The following is a 13308-nucleotide window of genomic DNA, read 5'->3' on the forward strand; positions in this document are numbered from 1 at the left end:
TCTGTTTGCGATGCACCAAGTCCAAGCTGGGGGAGGAGATAACTCCACACAGCAGCTGGGACAGCTACCGGTATAAATCCATAATGCAAAATCAATAGGAGGACAACCCCAAAACCCAAAAGGGATGGAACCTAACCAGTGCATTAATCACACTGACAGTTCACCCGCTGCAACAACCTTCCCAAAGACTTCATTACCTGAAAACAAGAAGCATAAAGCACATTATCATTTTATTATGAAATAAAAATGAAAAGTAACATTTACAATATTTTGCCCCTCTCAACTGGTGAAGCGGCATCAACGTCCTGCTTAAAAGACTGTCCTCCCTCTCTTCTCTCCTCCTTCTCTCCCCCTTTCCTTCCCTCCCCCACTCGCCCTCCATTTCCCTTTCTCCTAGCTCTCATTGATCTGTTCTTAACCTCCCCCTCTCCCTCTCTCTGTCCCTTTCTTCCACCTCTCTCATTCCCTCCCTCGCTCTCTCTCTCTCCTTCATTCATTCTAAGCCCGTCTCACCCCCCTCCTTTCTGTCTGACCTCTGTCCTCCTATCTCTGCCCATTCCATTCTCTCCATCTTTCCTCCCCTCCTCCCCCCCCCCCCCCCCCAGTCCGTATCATGTCCACACTCCCGCCAGTATCCTGTAGCTGATAAGATAAGGGGGGAGGCGGAGCTAGGCTTTTGGAATCACAGCCCCGGTCCCTCTCAGGTTGTTTACTCACAGATTACACACAGGAAGAGGCCTGGTGTTCGTTACACAGGCTTTACACAACGGTCACGCTCCAGGTCAGGCTCCGCCCCCTCACCCAAGCCGGCCAATGGGGCGATAAGCTCTCCCCACAAAACGGCAACAGCCACATCGGGGAAGACCCGGCCAAGGGGCACAGACACCCCCAAAAATCACTGACGCTCACCCGAACCGCACGCTGTGCTCTGAATGCAGAACAGACAGAATAACGGTCCCCTGTGCTACAGAGTCAGTTCAGCAGAACAGACATGAGCTGTTATACATTCAGTACAGATTAGAGTTCCACAGAACAGACACACTGATGGTACACTAGGTATTACAAGCCCAGTTCTACAGAACAGACACACTAATATCCCTCTGCACTTCAGACTGAGTTCTACAGAACAGACACACTAATATCCCTCTGCACTTCAGACTGAGTTCTACAGAACAGACACACTAATATCCCTCTGTACTTCAGACTGAGTTCTACAGAACAGACTCACTAATATCCCTCTGCACTTCAGACTGAGTTCTACAGAACAGACACACTAATATCCCTCTGTACTTCAGACTGAGTTCTACAGAACAGACTCACTAATATCTCCTTGAGGTCTACAGCCTGTACTTCACCACCAGGCGTCTCATTGGTTCAGATCCTCAGTGGCTGTAGACGGTTGAGCTGCACTGCAGTGGTTGGGGGGGGGGGGGCATTTGGGGTGGCTGGGGGGGGGGGGGGGGGGGGGGTGTTTAATAAGAGGAGGTGAAACAGGCTGTGGCTGACATTAAGCAATTACACGGGAAAACTGTATGATTATCATTACCATTACCGCCATTAACGACGCCATTAAGAAAGGTCAAGGGGAAAAAAAAGAAAAAGAAAAAAAAACCCACATGACATTACCGTGGAAACTTTTTTTTTTTTTTGCATCCGTAACCCATGACAACAGGACGCAGGGAGCCAAGCAGGCAGAGGATGGAGCTGCGTGATCAGCTCAATCCCAGGGGCAGAGAGGGGGGGGGGGGAGAGAGAGAGGGAGAGGGAGAGAGAGAGGGAGAGAGAGAGAGAGAGAGGAAGGGAGGGAGAGAGAGAGAGAGGGAGGGAGGGGGAGAGAGAGAGAGGGAGGGAGGGAGAGAGAGAGAGAGAGGGAGGGAGGGAGAGAGAGAGAGGGAGAGAGAGGGAGAGAGAGAGGGAGAGAGAAGAGGGGGGGACAGAGAGAGAGAGAGAGAGAGAGGGAGAGAGGGAGAGAGAGAGAGAGGGAGGGAGGGAGAGATGTTCTCTGCTGAAGGGCTCCCTGTAGCCCGTTTTCCCGCTAAAATAATGGTGCGAAAGAGCGAGAAGATCCTGTCCTCACACAGGAAGTGAGCGCGACTCGTTAGGCGTGGGAGAGGAAGGGAACGCTCTGTGCTAAATGCGGGGGTTGGGACGGGACGGGGCGGGACAGACTGAGCTCACGTCTCACAGGAGAACTCGGCAGAGCATCTCAAAATTATTCCACGCTCAGGTGCTGCGCGTCTCTCTCTCGGGATGGTGCGTCCGGAGGTGTGAATGTTCCGCGAGGTAAAATGGCGGTATGGAACAGTGCGGCATGGCGCAAACACCGTGCAACGCCCCCCACACCCCCCCCCCCCCCAATCTCCACTTCCCTCAGAGGTGCAGAGGCCTCAGCGGCTTCTAACATCGCACCCCTGTCCCACACAGAGAGCGGCAAACTCAACCCCCCCCCCACCCAAACAGGAATCACCCCCCCTCCACCCAAAGAGTGATGACTCTGTATCCACGCGCCCCGCCCCGCCCCGCCCCCCCCCCCCTTACCCACCCTAAAAGAGTGATGACTCTGCTCCCCTCAAACCTTTCCTGAGGGAACAGATAATAAAAACACTGCAGCTGAGTTTTGCTTTTTTTAGTGCTTAAGCAAGACTAATGAACTCCGAGCCCTTTTACATCACCGTCCCCAGGTCTGCCGCCATTTACACTCAAATCAAGACAAATTATGCAGTGCCAGTAAATTAATTATGTGAACCAGCACCTAAAAATAAATAAAGAACCTCCCCTCTCCTGTCCTACCTCCTCCTCTTCTCTCCCTCTCCTCCCCACCCCTCCACTCTTTCTTCTTTCCTCTCCCATCCACCTCTCCCCTCTTCTCTCCTCCCCTCCTCCTCTCCCCTCACACCTCCTCTCCAGTCCTTTCCCCTCCTTCTCTCCCCCTCCTTTTCTCCTCCTCTCTTCACCTCTCCAAAACCCTCCTCTTCCCACATATCCTCACCCCTCCTCTTTTAACTAGTTACGCGGCCCCGAGCGTGGGGCGACATAGCACAGGAGGTAAGACCGGTTGTCTGGCAGTCGGAGGGTTGCCGGTTCAAACCCCGCCCTGGGCATGTCGAAGTGTCCTTGAGCAAGACACCTAACCCCTAACCCCTAACCGCTCTGGCGAATGAGAGGCATCAATTGTAAAGCGCTTTGGATAAAAGCGTTATATAAATGCAGTCCATTTACCATTTACCATTCTCCTCTCCCCTACCCTCCTATACCCTCCTCTCCCCTATCTTTGCTCTCTCTCTTCTCTCCCCTCCCCCCTCCTCTCTTTCCTCTCTGATTGAAATGTGGTCACTTGTCTCTTGGCTGCAAAAAAAAAAAAAAAATTGTACTTCAGATTGAAATGGCCGACTGCCTGCCGACAGGTCAGAAATACGTCAGCCTCCTGCAGGCGGCTTCCTTCAGACCTACAGACGACTGAATGCCTTCAGAGGAAAATGAATAAATAAAAAAAACAAAACCGTATGTTCAAAGGAAAGCCCAACAGCACCAGAGGGGACAAAGACCACGGACCCTGAGGCGCAGAAACACGAGCGGGGGCGACTTCACAAAAGAAAACGTCCTGCCCCGGGACCCTGTCAAACATGACCGCAGGCAGAGGAAACAAACCAAAAAAAAAAAAAAAAAAACAGCTTCTAGGAGACACCTGAACAGCAGCTGGATACCTGAGTTTCGGATCACATGCACACCACTCTGCTGAACTTCAGAACCAGTCCATCAGCCACAACCAACAGATACCAGACCATGGGCCCCATCCACACACTGGAACAGAGCCTTAACAGATACCAGACCATGGGGCCCATCCACACACTGGAACAGAACCTTAACAGATACCAGACCATAGGGCCCATCCACCCACTGGAACAGAGCCTTAACAGATACCAGACCATGGGGCCCATCCACCCACTGGAACAGAGCCTTAACAGATACCAGACCATGGGGCCCATCCACACACTGGGACAGAGCCTTAACAGATACCAGACTGTGGGGCCCATCCACACACCGGAACAGAGCCTTAACAGGATGAGCCACCCAGCAGCCCACAAACAGAAACATTCAGTTATTTTTTTACCAGGTTGCCACCCGTTGTTTAAACAAGCCACAGAAAAAATAAAATAAATAAAAAAATATTTAAAAAATGAAAACCTCCAGAAGGTCAGGGAATCGACGGCGGGCATTTTGCTCATTCCGCGCGCGGGCGGACGGAAGCGATCGATCTGGGTTATTGTCACGGACCTCGCGGGGCATCAGTCACAGACATCAGCGGGAGGAATCTCGCGGACGGGCTGGAAACCTCTCACAGGCCCCGCGTCTCCCTCACAACCTGTGACTCGGGTCCAGATCGCGAGCGGCCATTTTATTCATTCTTCACCTTCACAGAGGGGGGGGGGGGGGGGGGGGGAAGTGAAAAGTACTTAGCCGAGACCTTAGAGGACCCCGCAGTGCCCATTTCAAGCAAGTATTGGCCGCCTCGTCTGATATCTGTCATTTAAGAGAGAACAAAGTGTTACGCTCTCTGGGAGAGAAAGAGGAGGAACTTTTTTTGTTAAGGGATCATGGGCTAACATGACCTAGATACACAGTGCCATGTGGGTTCGCTTTCAATGGCTGCTCAACACAAAGATACACAACAGGAGTTAGCACGTTAGCACGTGAACACGAACTTCAGGTGATGATGCAACCCCTGGGGAAGCCATAACTGTGCAACTAATTCCGTGGGCTGAGGACCCTGGTCTTTAGCTCAGCTGGCCAATCGAATGTCTTGCTGTGAGGATACGGCCAATGAGGACTCTGTGTTAACAACCAAGCAGCCTATAAGCCCTGCAAATGGCAAGAGCTCCACCAATCACAAATTATGTGTATTAACATTTATGTTACACATAATAATATGTTTTTTTACCCATAATGCCCCACTTTCAGATACGGTCATGGCTGACGGCTAAGCAGCAGCAGCAGCGCGGTTTTGTCTCCCCAAGCCGACGAAAGCGCCGCCTCCTCTTTCGCCCCTCAGAAGAGCCCCCCCCCCCCCCCCCCGCCCTACTGCTGTCTTTACTGTCACATAAAACTCATCCGCATGTCCGTCACGGGCCGGTGCGTCACTCAAACCGGTCCCCCTCTCTGCGTGCGACACGGAACACAGAATCACAAACGAGCGTCCGGACAGGATCAAACTAAAGATTATCGGCCTTGTAAAGCTCAAAATCTTCAAACTGAGGTTTACTGGAAGATCATCGGCCATTCATAACAGGGGGAAAAAAACAATTTCACCATGCACCACAACTGCCGTCTCGAGCACACACTCAGTAAATATATGGACTAGTTTATAACAAACAGCACCATCTCGTTAGAGCCAAAATGGCTGCCATTACATGCATCGTAACTTTAAGTCGGCGGACAGAAGCTGATTGTGATGTTTATGCGTGCCAGTTTCAAGGGCCGCTGTTCAGGGCTGATAAAGCCATCGCGGATGCGCCGGAACCCTTGTTTGAGTAAAAGGGTTGCTCGTATTTTCACTCAGCACTCCCGATATTTACATCAAAATGTTGCTGCCATGGTAACGAGCAGCGTTTGCTGCCAGGTAACAAGGGATTTTAAGGCGAGAGAAAGCGAGAAAAACCGGGAGAGAAACGCTGGCTCAAAACAAAAACAAACAGGGAAAAAAAACACAAACTTACAGCCAACAGGCAGTCACACAATTTATATTTATAAATAAATATGATTCAGAAACTTTATATGTTGATCAAAAAGCTTTGGCATAAAGCTGTGTGGTCTCTGTAATAATTCATGGCACATACATGTATCCTGTATGCATTCTGGTTGGCTGAAAGCAGCGCAGCTTTAAGAAACACGTATAACATGACATGACCACAACTACAAATGGTATATTATCGTTGCTTAGCAAAATTTACATAATCAAAAATTATTCATAAATAGTACTAAAGACAAATTCAAGAACAATATGCAAAATTAGATGCATTTCCGACAGTAGAAGCATTACGAAACGTTTAGTACGTGTTCATATTTTAGGCTATTATAAAGAGGAGAAAGAATGATAACACAGAAGGTTGAGGGGAAACAATACTCCGAAATGTTCATTTTCTTGAACGGAGAATGCCTCAAACATAGAAAGCTGCAAACTGCTACAAATGCTTGTGCGTAAAACAGCAAAACAGCTGGCAACTAGCAAATATCTTAGGATCGATCCACAGGGGGTAAACTGAACAAAAACAGCCTGCTTTAACAAAACAAAACGAAGTTTTGCGCAACCGTGGCAACAGCTGGGCTTTAACCGTTTCGTAAATTGAGCCGAAATATTGACAAAAGCCAGCCAAGACCTGCCAACGACTACACTTTCTGAACGCAGCTATAATGTGTGAACACAAAAAACGAAATAAAATCTTTTTTTTTTTTTTAAAGATGTTCCCTGAGGAGGTCGAACTCAGCTCTTCATTCCCGTTTGCAGTTAAGCAGCTCGTGCCGCCCAGAATTCGGTTTATAAACGAGCTGAACTATTTGTGCATAAAAGGAAAAGTTCACAAGTTAACGGCGCCGATTTAGTGATTCGGAGATCCGGTCCAACGTTCTGACATAACGACTATCCTACTTCCCACACAGATTCAACACTTCACGGCGCAGTTTGTTTCTGCGATGTGTTTTCGAGTGGGATGTAAACGGCTGTTCTCATGATCAGATAAACAGTGCATCATTATTTGCTTTCGTCTTTAAAAATCCACTCACAAATAAACATAAAACATGCATGCTGAGCTTTTAGTTAGCTGCACGTCATAGATTATCTGTGTATTGCACATGTATTTCTGGTACTCCTGTCCCTGTAAAACAGGTCAGTCAGTTTTCTAACGGTTCCAAACGCACAGAGATAGTTTGCTTCAACTGAGTTGGTCTGCAGGCAAAGAAATCGGCGCTAATATTGAGAAGCGACATTGTTATTAATTATATTATTAATTATCTAAGCTGCACTGCTAGAAGCCTTGAACGAAATCAGAAAATTGACCCAATATATTTGTATATTAAACTTGAATTGTCTTGTGAAACGCATGAAAGGTGCTGGTATAGACTCACTCTATGAGGGCGCTATATTTGGAATTGAGTACAATCCTGAAAACAATTGATGACATCAGCAGAACTAATTGACATAGAGCACTTGACATCCAGCACCAAAAATATAACAGCCTTGTAAACAGACAGGTGCCCCCCGCCCCCATCCCTCCCATCCACCGCCCCTCCCTTTCGCCAAAGCTCATTGGGCGCTTCCATTGCTGGTCCTGGTCTCCATGGTAACGCGGCATCGTCTCCCCCATACTCTTTTCATGTGCGGCATAGCCGCTGTTACCGCGGTAATTAAGCGTTCCGATGCTCGTGCCCTTTTGATCAGGCTTCAAGCCGCGTCATCCGGGCTCAGAGAGGAAATCAATACGAAAACCACTTTCGCTATACATGTATGAGTGTATGTATATGTATATGCACATGTATATGACTTAAATGCATATGTATGTAGGGCACACATGTACATATACGCGCATATGTGTGAGCACATATACGTGCGTATGCGTGAGTACACACACGCATGCACACACACACACACACACACACACACACACACACACACACTGCTGTGGACATGCTTATAGAAACATAGTGTCCATGACAGCCTGGGTTCTATTCCAGTGGGAATCCTACACTGTTTCAACAAGCTGAATTAACTTAATTCATAATTTCACATGTGCTTGCTTGTGGATGCAGCACAGGTACAGCCAAGCTCAGAAGGTTCTATTGTCCTCTATTCTGTGGGGGGAGGGGTGCAGGGGTCATTACCTTTTGTCAGCAGGTCAAGCAGAAGGAAATGTTGAAAGGTGATTCTGCAGAAAAAAAAGAAAGGAGAAGTATGTTTAAGCAGGCTGTGTTCACACAACACACAACATGCATTACATCAGCAGCAGGCCTGCATGCTCGAAGGGAACGCGATGGAATATCGGGAATAGTGTGGAATGCTGGGAGTGTTGCGGAACACTGGAAATGCCGTGGAATATCGGAAACACTGTGGAAGTCTGGGAAATGCCGCAGAACATCACACTCCGAGAGAGGGAAGGGTAGGGAAGTTAAACACAACAGGAATCACATGCTTAGCAAAACGAGCGCCAATTTCATCCAAAGGTCATCGGCGATGGCGTTACTTCGGCCGTTGGGCGCGTTCCCAAAAGTGCAACACGGTGTCCAAAAATAGAGCTATGAGCGAGGTTAACAACTTTCAGTGCTGCGCGGACTGAAATCTCAAACACCCGCGCGTATATTTCAGGAAGAGGGGGAAGGAAGGAGTGGGAACACAAAGAGAAAAGGCACTGAAAGACGGAGAGAGAGAGGGAGAAAGCAGGAGGGAGGAGGGAGAGAGGAAATGACGGAGAGAGGGAAGAATAAGTGAGGAGAGATAAGGGAGAGAGGGAGGGAGGGAGGGAGGGAGGGAGGGAGGGAGGGGGGGCGCTTTAGCAGTCAGATAGTGTCTCGTACAATTAGAGGGCTTTCTCAAGACAAACACACACGCCGCCATCCTGCTGACAGCGCCGTGCGAAGCGTACTCCGCTGCGCTGGCTAAACTCCGTCTCCCATCAGACCCACCACAGCGCGATACTCCCCGATACAGCAGCCACACTCAGCCAATCACACGCTTAATTTGGCGCCGCTGCCTGCGGGGCCACACTCAGCCAATCACACGCTTAATTTGGCCCCGCTGCCTGCGGGGTTTACCTGTAGCTGAGGACAGGTGTGCGGCTCGCAGACTGAGCCAAATCTTCATCCCGGTTTTCCCACCAGACCCAGGATATCTGACTGAACTTTTCAACTCAAATGTGTTTATTTTCAAATTTATTCATCCTATTTTGACATAGTACTGTAATACAGTATACCAAATACAGCTTGATTTTTTTCGTCTTCCAATGCTTTAAATTTGCACTACAATTCCCATCAAGCACTTCACCAATATCTCAAACACTACAGACAAAGTCATTGCAATGAACTGTGGGAGCTTGAGTCCAAAGAAGCACAGAAATGTATGCGTCCACTGCTTTCAAGATGAAGCTGACAAGACAGGAGCATCCTACCGGCATGCCGACTGACAAGTCATACAGAGCGTGCGCATGATTGTTTTCAAAAGAGCAATGGTAACAAGTCACCAAGAGCACAAAAGCTTATGGATCCGCACTTTTGTTATTAAACAGGGACTCGCTTCTTCCCAGTTAAACAAAAATCACAGTGGGCTTCCAGGAGGAGGCAGAATTGATCTCTGCCCACGAGAATCACTGCAGCTCGGAACCAAACACGCCACGCAGGCAACAGAACCAACCGTCACCGTGGCAACGAGCTTCAGTGCGTACCGCGTGTTCCGCCCCGGAATTCTGAAGGACAGTCGTCCTCTTCGTCACGAGCGCGTTCCCAGCAGCAGTGCGATGATTTATTTCCTCTCTTTATTTAACGATAATGGGAGACTAGATCTATGAAACCCGACACCGAGCCCTGACACTATCACAGCCACTGGAAAAAAAAAAAGAGAGAGAGAGAGAGAGAGAGAGAGGGAAAATGAAAATTTCATCACTAAAAAGCGAAAGAGATTAAAAATCAGAATGAAGGCCCCAGTGTGGCAGGTTTAAGTGCATAAGTGTCGCAACAATATCCGTTCGAGCCATCTTCACTTTCACGCAATCGCCCGTTTAAAGCAGGACTGATCTCAGTCATTAGGTAATCCCCTCTCCACATACTTCCCCCCCCCCCAAAAAAGGAGAAATGATAGCAGGAAGAGAGAGGCAGCAAACCCACAGCAGAGAGAGAGAGGTCTGACTGAAGGTCTACAGAAAACACACTGCAGTTAGGGTCCGTTCCATCCCCCCTACCCTCCGCCCCCCCCCCATCGCTTATAGCCAACTGAAACCCAGACTGTGGAAGAAAGCCACCCCCCCCCCCCCCCCCCACCAGGGACTATGTCAGCAGAGCTCCTCATCTTCAGCAGTGGCTTCAACATCCCAGCTTCAGAACTAAGAAGGCTTGAGAACACCCACTTCAGTGGACAGACAGACTACACTGCCCAAATTAAGCCAAGAGGCTGTTGTGTCCCAATATCAGGGGGAAATGGGTAATTATTGGGTAAGAGCAGAGGATCACACAAACGCTCATCTCAAAGGAGAGGGTGCCACCCCCCCCCCCCCCGCTCGCCAATCGTTTCGGCTCCCCCAAAGAGGGGATTTGTGGGTAAAGCAGCCGTTTGGTTTCCCGCTATCCAACAACAACATCAACTGGTCTCAAGGAATTGCTGGAGACTTCCCAGTACACCCTGAACAGCCATCGATTACCAGTACCTCTCATTGCAGGTTACACTGACTCAGCAATATCCTCCTAAGGTTCATCAATTAATTTGTGTTCCCTGTAGGAGACTTAATCTCAAGAACCTACATAGATCATAGGACATAGATCTAATTTTAACTGTGGGGGGAGGGGGGCACAACAAACAGGAAATCGTCTTTAGGATTTCTTAGTACAACAATGAGAAAGGGATTCTGAGCTGCAGGTGAACCAGACCACATACGTACCTTCACTGCAGAAGATGACGTCCACCCCTCCCCCTCCCCCGCCCCCCACAGTTCTGAAAGGCGATTGGCTCCCCGGTAGGGCAGGGGTGTGCAGGATTCGTGCGTGACTCATAGGCTAGGCAGAACGGCGCCGGCAGGTAGATGCATTAATCAGGTACTGCAGCCGGACTGAGCAAACAGCACCTTTCAGAGAACAGACGGAACCTTCGCCGAGCTGAGAGTGCTGCAGCAGGACGGAACGTGAGGAAATGATGTCACAAAGGGCCACGGCGGAGGACACAAAGTAGCCGTCAAAGAGTGAATGGCTGCTGCGTGGAACTCCTGAACCAGCCAGACACAGGCTGTTACATTATAACCACTTCACAGTACACAAATACAGCCCCTCCAAAATGATTCACACCCTCGATAAAGATGACCAAAAATGCTATCTAAAAATGAAATATCCAGGTAACTGGCTATGTGCGCATTTGAGCAGTTACCACCCCCGCTGCGCCCCTCCCCCCCTCCCACCGTGGACTACACTATTTCCTGATGCGAGTAAAATTCACCAATCTGTCTCTCCTGTTGGGGTCCAGATTGAGCTCCTTTAATATCCTCAGAGACCATTCTGCTGGTGTTTTCCTGCAATTACTACAAATTACTACAAACCCCAGGTCTTAGCTGCATGGATAAGAGAGCCGGAGTGTGGTAGATATGTCAATGGGGTAGGGGGGGTGGAGGATTACAGAACTACACCCAGGGCAATTATAATTAAAAATCTCATTAGCACCACAGAGCACCTTAAGCACAGGTTTTAATAGGATGTATTTAATTTCGTTTGGGCCGACCAATCGGATGGCAAAGAAGTGGACGTAGAGGGGTCTGTGTTTCGACGGTAAGAGCAAGGCTGTAGCAGTAACAGTGGTAACGGTGGCGCTACTCTCGTTTATGATTCGTTGGGAAAACAGGAAACAGAAAAACTCCATGAGTATCAGAGAGAGGAAAAAAAAATGTTCACTGGGTTGCCAGATCTGGTGGACGATCCTACCACCCTCAAAGACAGCTCAATCACCCCTAGTATTCCAAGTTTCTCTTATTAACTACAATTGTGAACTGAGTGTAACCTTCAGCACAGCCAAATGCAGGAAATTTGAGGACGGGGGGGGGGGGGGGGGGGGGGGGGGGGGGGGAGGAGGAGGAGAGGAGGGTGTAGGGGAGTCAATGGAATTTGGGGGATTTTATAACTTATGTGAGCCAACTGAAGAAGGGGGATTTCTGAGGAATGTTTTGGGGGAATCTCATTGCAAGAACCTGGCAACCCAGCTGATCTGTGGCAGTGGCGGTGACTTGTCCCCATAAATCCGTTTACGGTGGGGGGGGTCGTAAAGATGACACTGACAGCATCAGGACTTGGGACTCCTGGGATGACTGTCCCCTAAAGCAGGACAGTTCAGGGCTGAATTTTATGGAAGGGGGGGGGTGAAAATCATAAAATCATAATAAGCCTCATAACACACCGTCGCTGCGTAAACCCTGATGCCGTTACAGCTGGGATAAATACAGACGATCTCCTCTCGTTAAAGTGTTACCAAACTCGGAGATATACAACGTGGAGAAGAAAAAAAAAGGACATAAAATTATAGGTCAGGACGGTCCTTCAAGAAGGCTTTAATTAAAGCTATTAAATACCTCGCGCGCCGAGAGGACGAAATTACAGCCTATATTCACAACGGCGCGTTCTCGCTGCTGAATATGCAATTCTCAAATCACGCATAATGCCTGCTAAATAACCGTTTCCCGGTCAGGCCGTGACACGAAGTGCGCCTTTATTTAAACGCACATTTATTTTAAATGCAACAACAAAGCCAAGTCCATTTAAGAAGTCCGTTTAAAAAATAATAATGATTTCGCTCGAGCTCATTTACGCCCCTGCGTTCTCAGCACTGGGCTATTAAAGACTGCGTCAAAAGAGCGATCTATTTATCAACAGCATTCCAAGCGCGTGCGGGTACGCTGGAGCGCATTAGCACTGGTCCATTTATACGAGCGTATACGCGACATTCTGCAATACTGCCCAGTCATAGAGGAATGGACTGGCCTGAACCAAGAAATTAACCATCCATCCAGTCATCCATTCATCCTTTGAATCACCCCAGTAATCAACCAAACAATCAACCAATCAATCAACCAGCCAATTAATCAATCAACCTATTAACCAACCTATTGATCACTAAACCAATCAATTAAGGCTGACCGGTTTCCCTTATTAAATGTCTGGCCTAATGTGCAGCTCAGCTGGGGGGCTGCAGAGTGACTGCGCAGCTCGGCTGGGGGGCTGCAGAGTGACTGCGCACTCAGCTGGGGGACTGCAGAGTGACTGCGCAGCTCAGCTGGGGGACTGCAGAGAAACACGTTCGTCTGCGTGAAAAAACAGGCGCAACTGGGTCATATTCCAGTAAAAACCACAGGTTTAGGGAAAAAACAAAAAGTTGCAAACACAAGAACGCCACTTTGATTTCAATTTGGCCTGAAATAAAACTAGAACAGCACTTTAAAGAGAGAAGGAAACCCTGGTAACATGACCAATTTCCAGGTGACCAGAAAAACTGGAATATTTCCAGTTAGGAAATTTTTCTTAAAAAAAAAAACAAACAAAAAAAAATAACTGGGCAGAAAATATGGAGACGGTGGAGAGGGG

The 13308-nt window shown here is 48.7% G+C and overlaps 1 protein-coding gene across 8 annotated transcripts in view; it reads right to left on the reverse strand.

Moving 5' to 3' along the window:
* Positions 1-13308, reverse strand: part of dtnbb (dystrobrevin, beta b) — a 98986-nt gene that overhangs the window by 71328 nt on the left and 14350 nt on the right. For 7 of the 8 annotated variants that reach the window (XR_004765772.1, XR_004765771.1, XM_035422580.1 and 4 more), the window contains exon 2: positions 7873-7916. The gene's annotated coding sequence lies outside the window, so the exon portion shown is untranslated. Of the gene's footprint in view, positions 1-7872; positions 7917-9425; positions 9445-13308 lie in introns of those variants that run through there. The other variant, XM_035422579.1, reaches the window with a different exon arrangement.

The sequence above is a fragment of the Anguilla anguilla genome, chromosome 6 (assembly GCF_013347855.1).
Source record: "Anguilla anguilla isolate fAngAng1 chromosome 6, fAngAng1.pri, whole genome shotgun sequence".
NCBI classification, from domain to species: domain Eukaryota; kingdom Metazoa; phylum Chordata; class Actinopteri; order Anguilliformes; family Anguillidae; genus Anguilla; species Anguilla anguilla.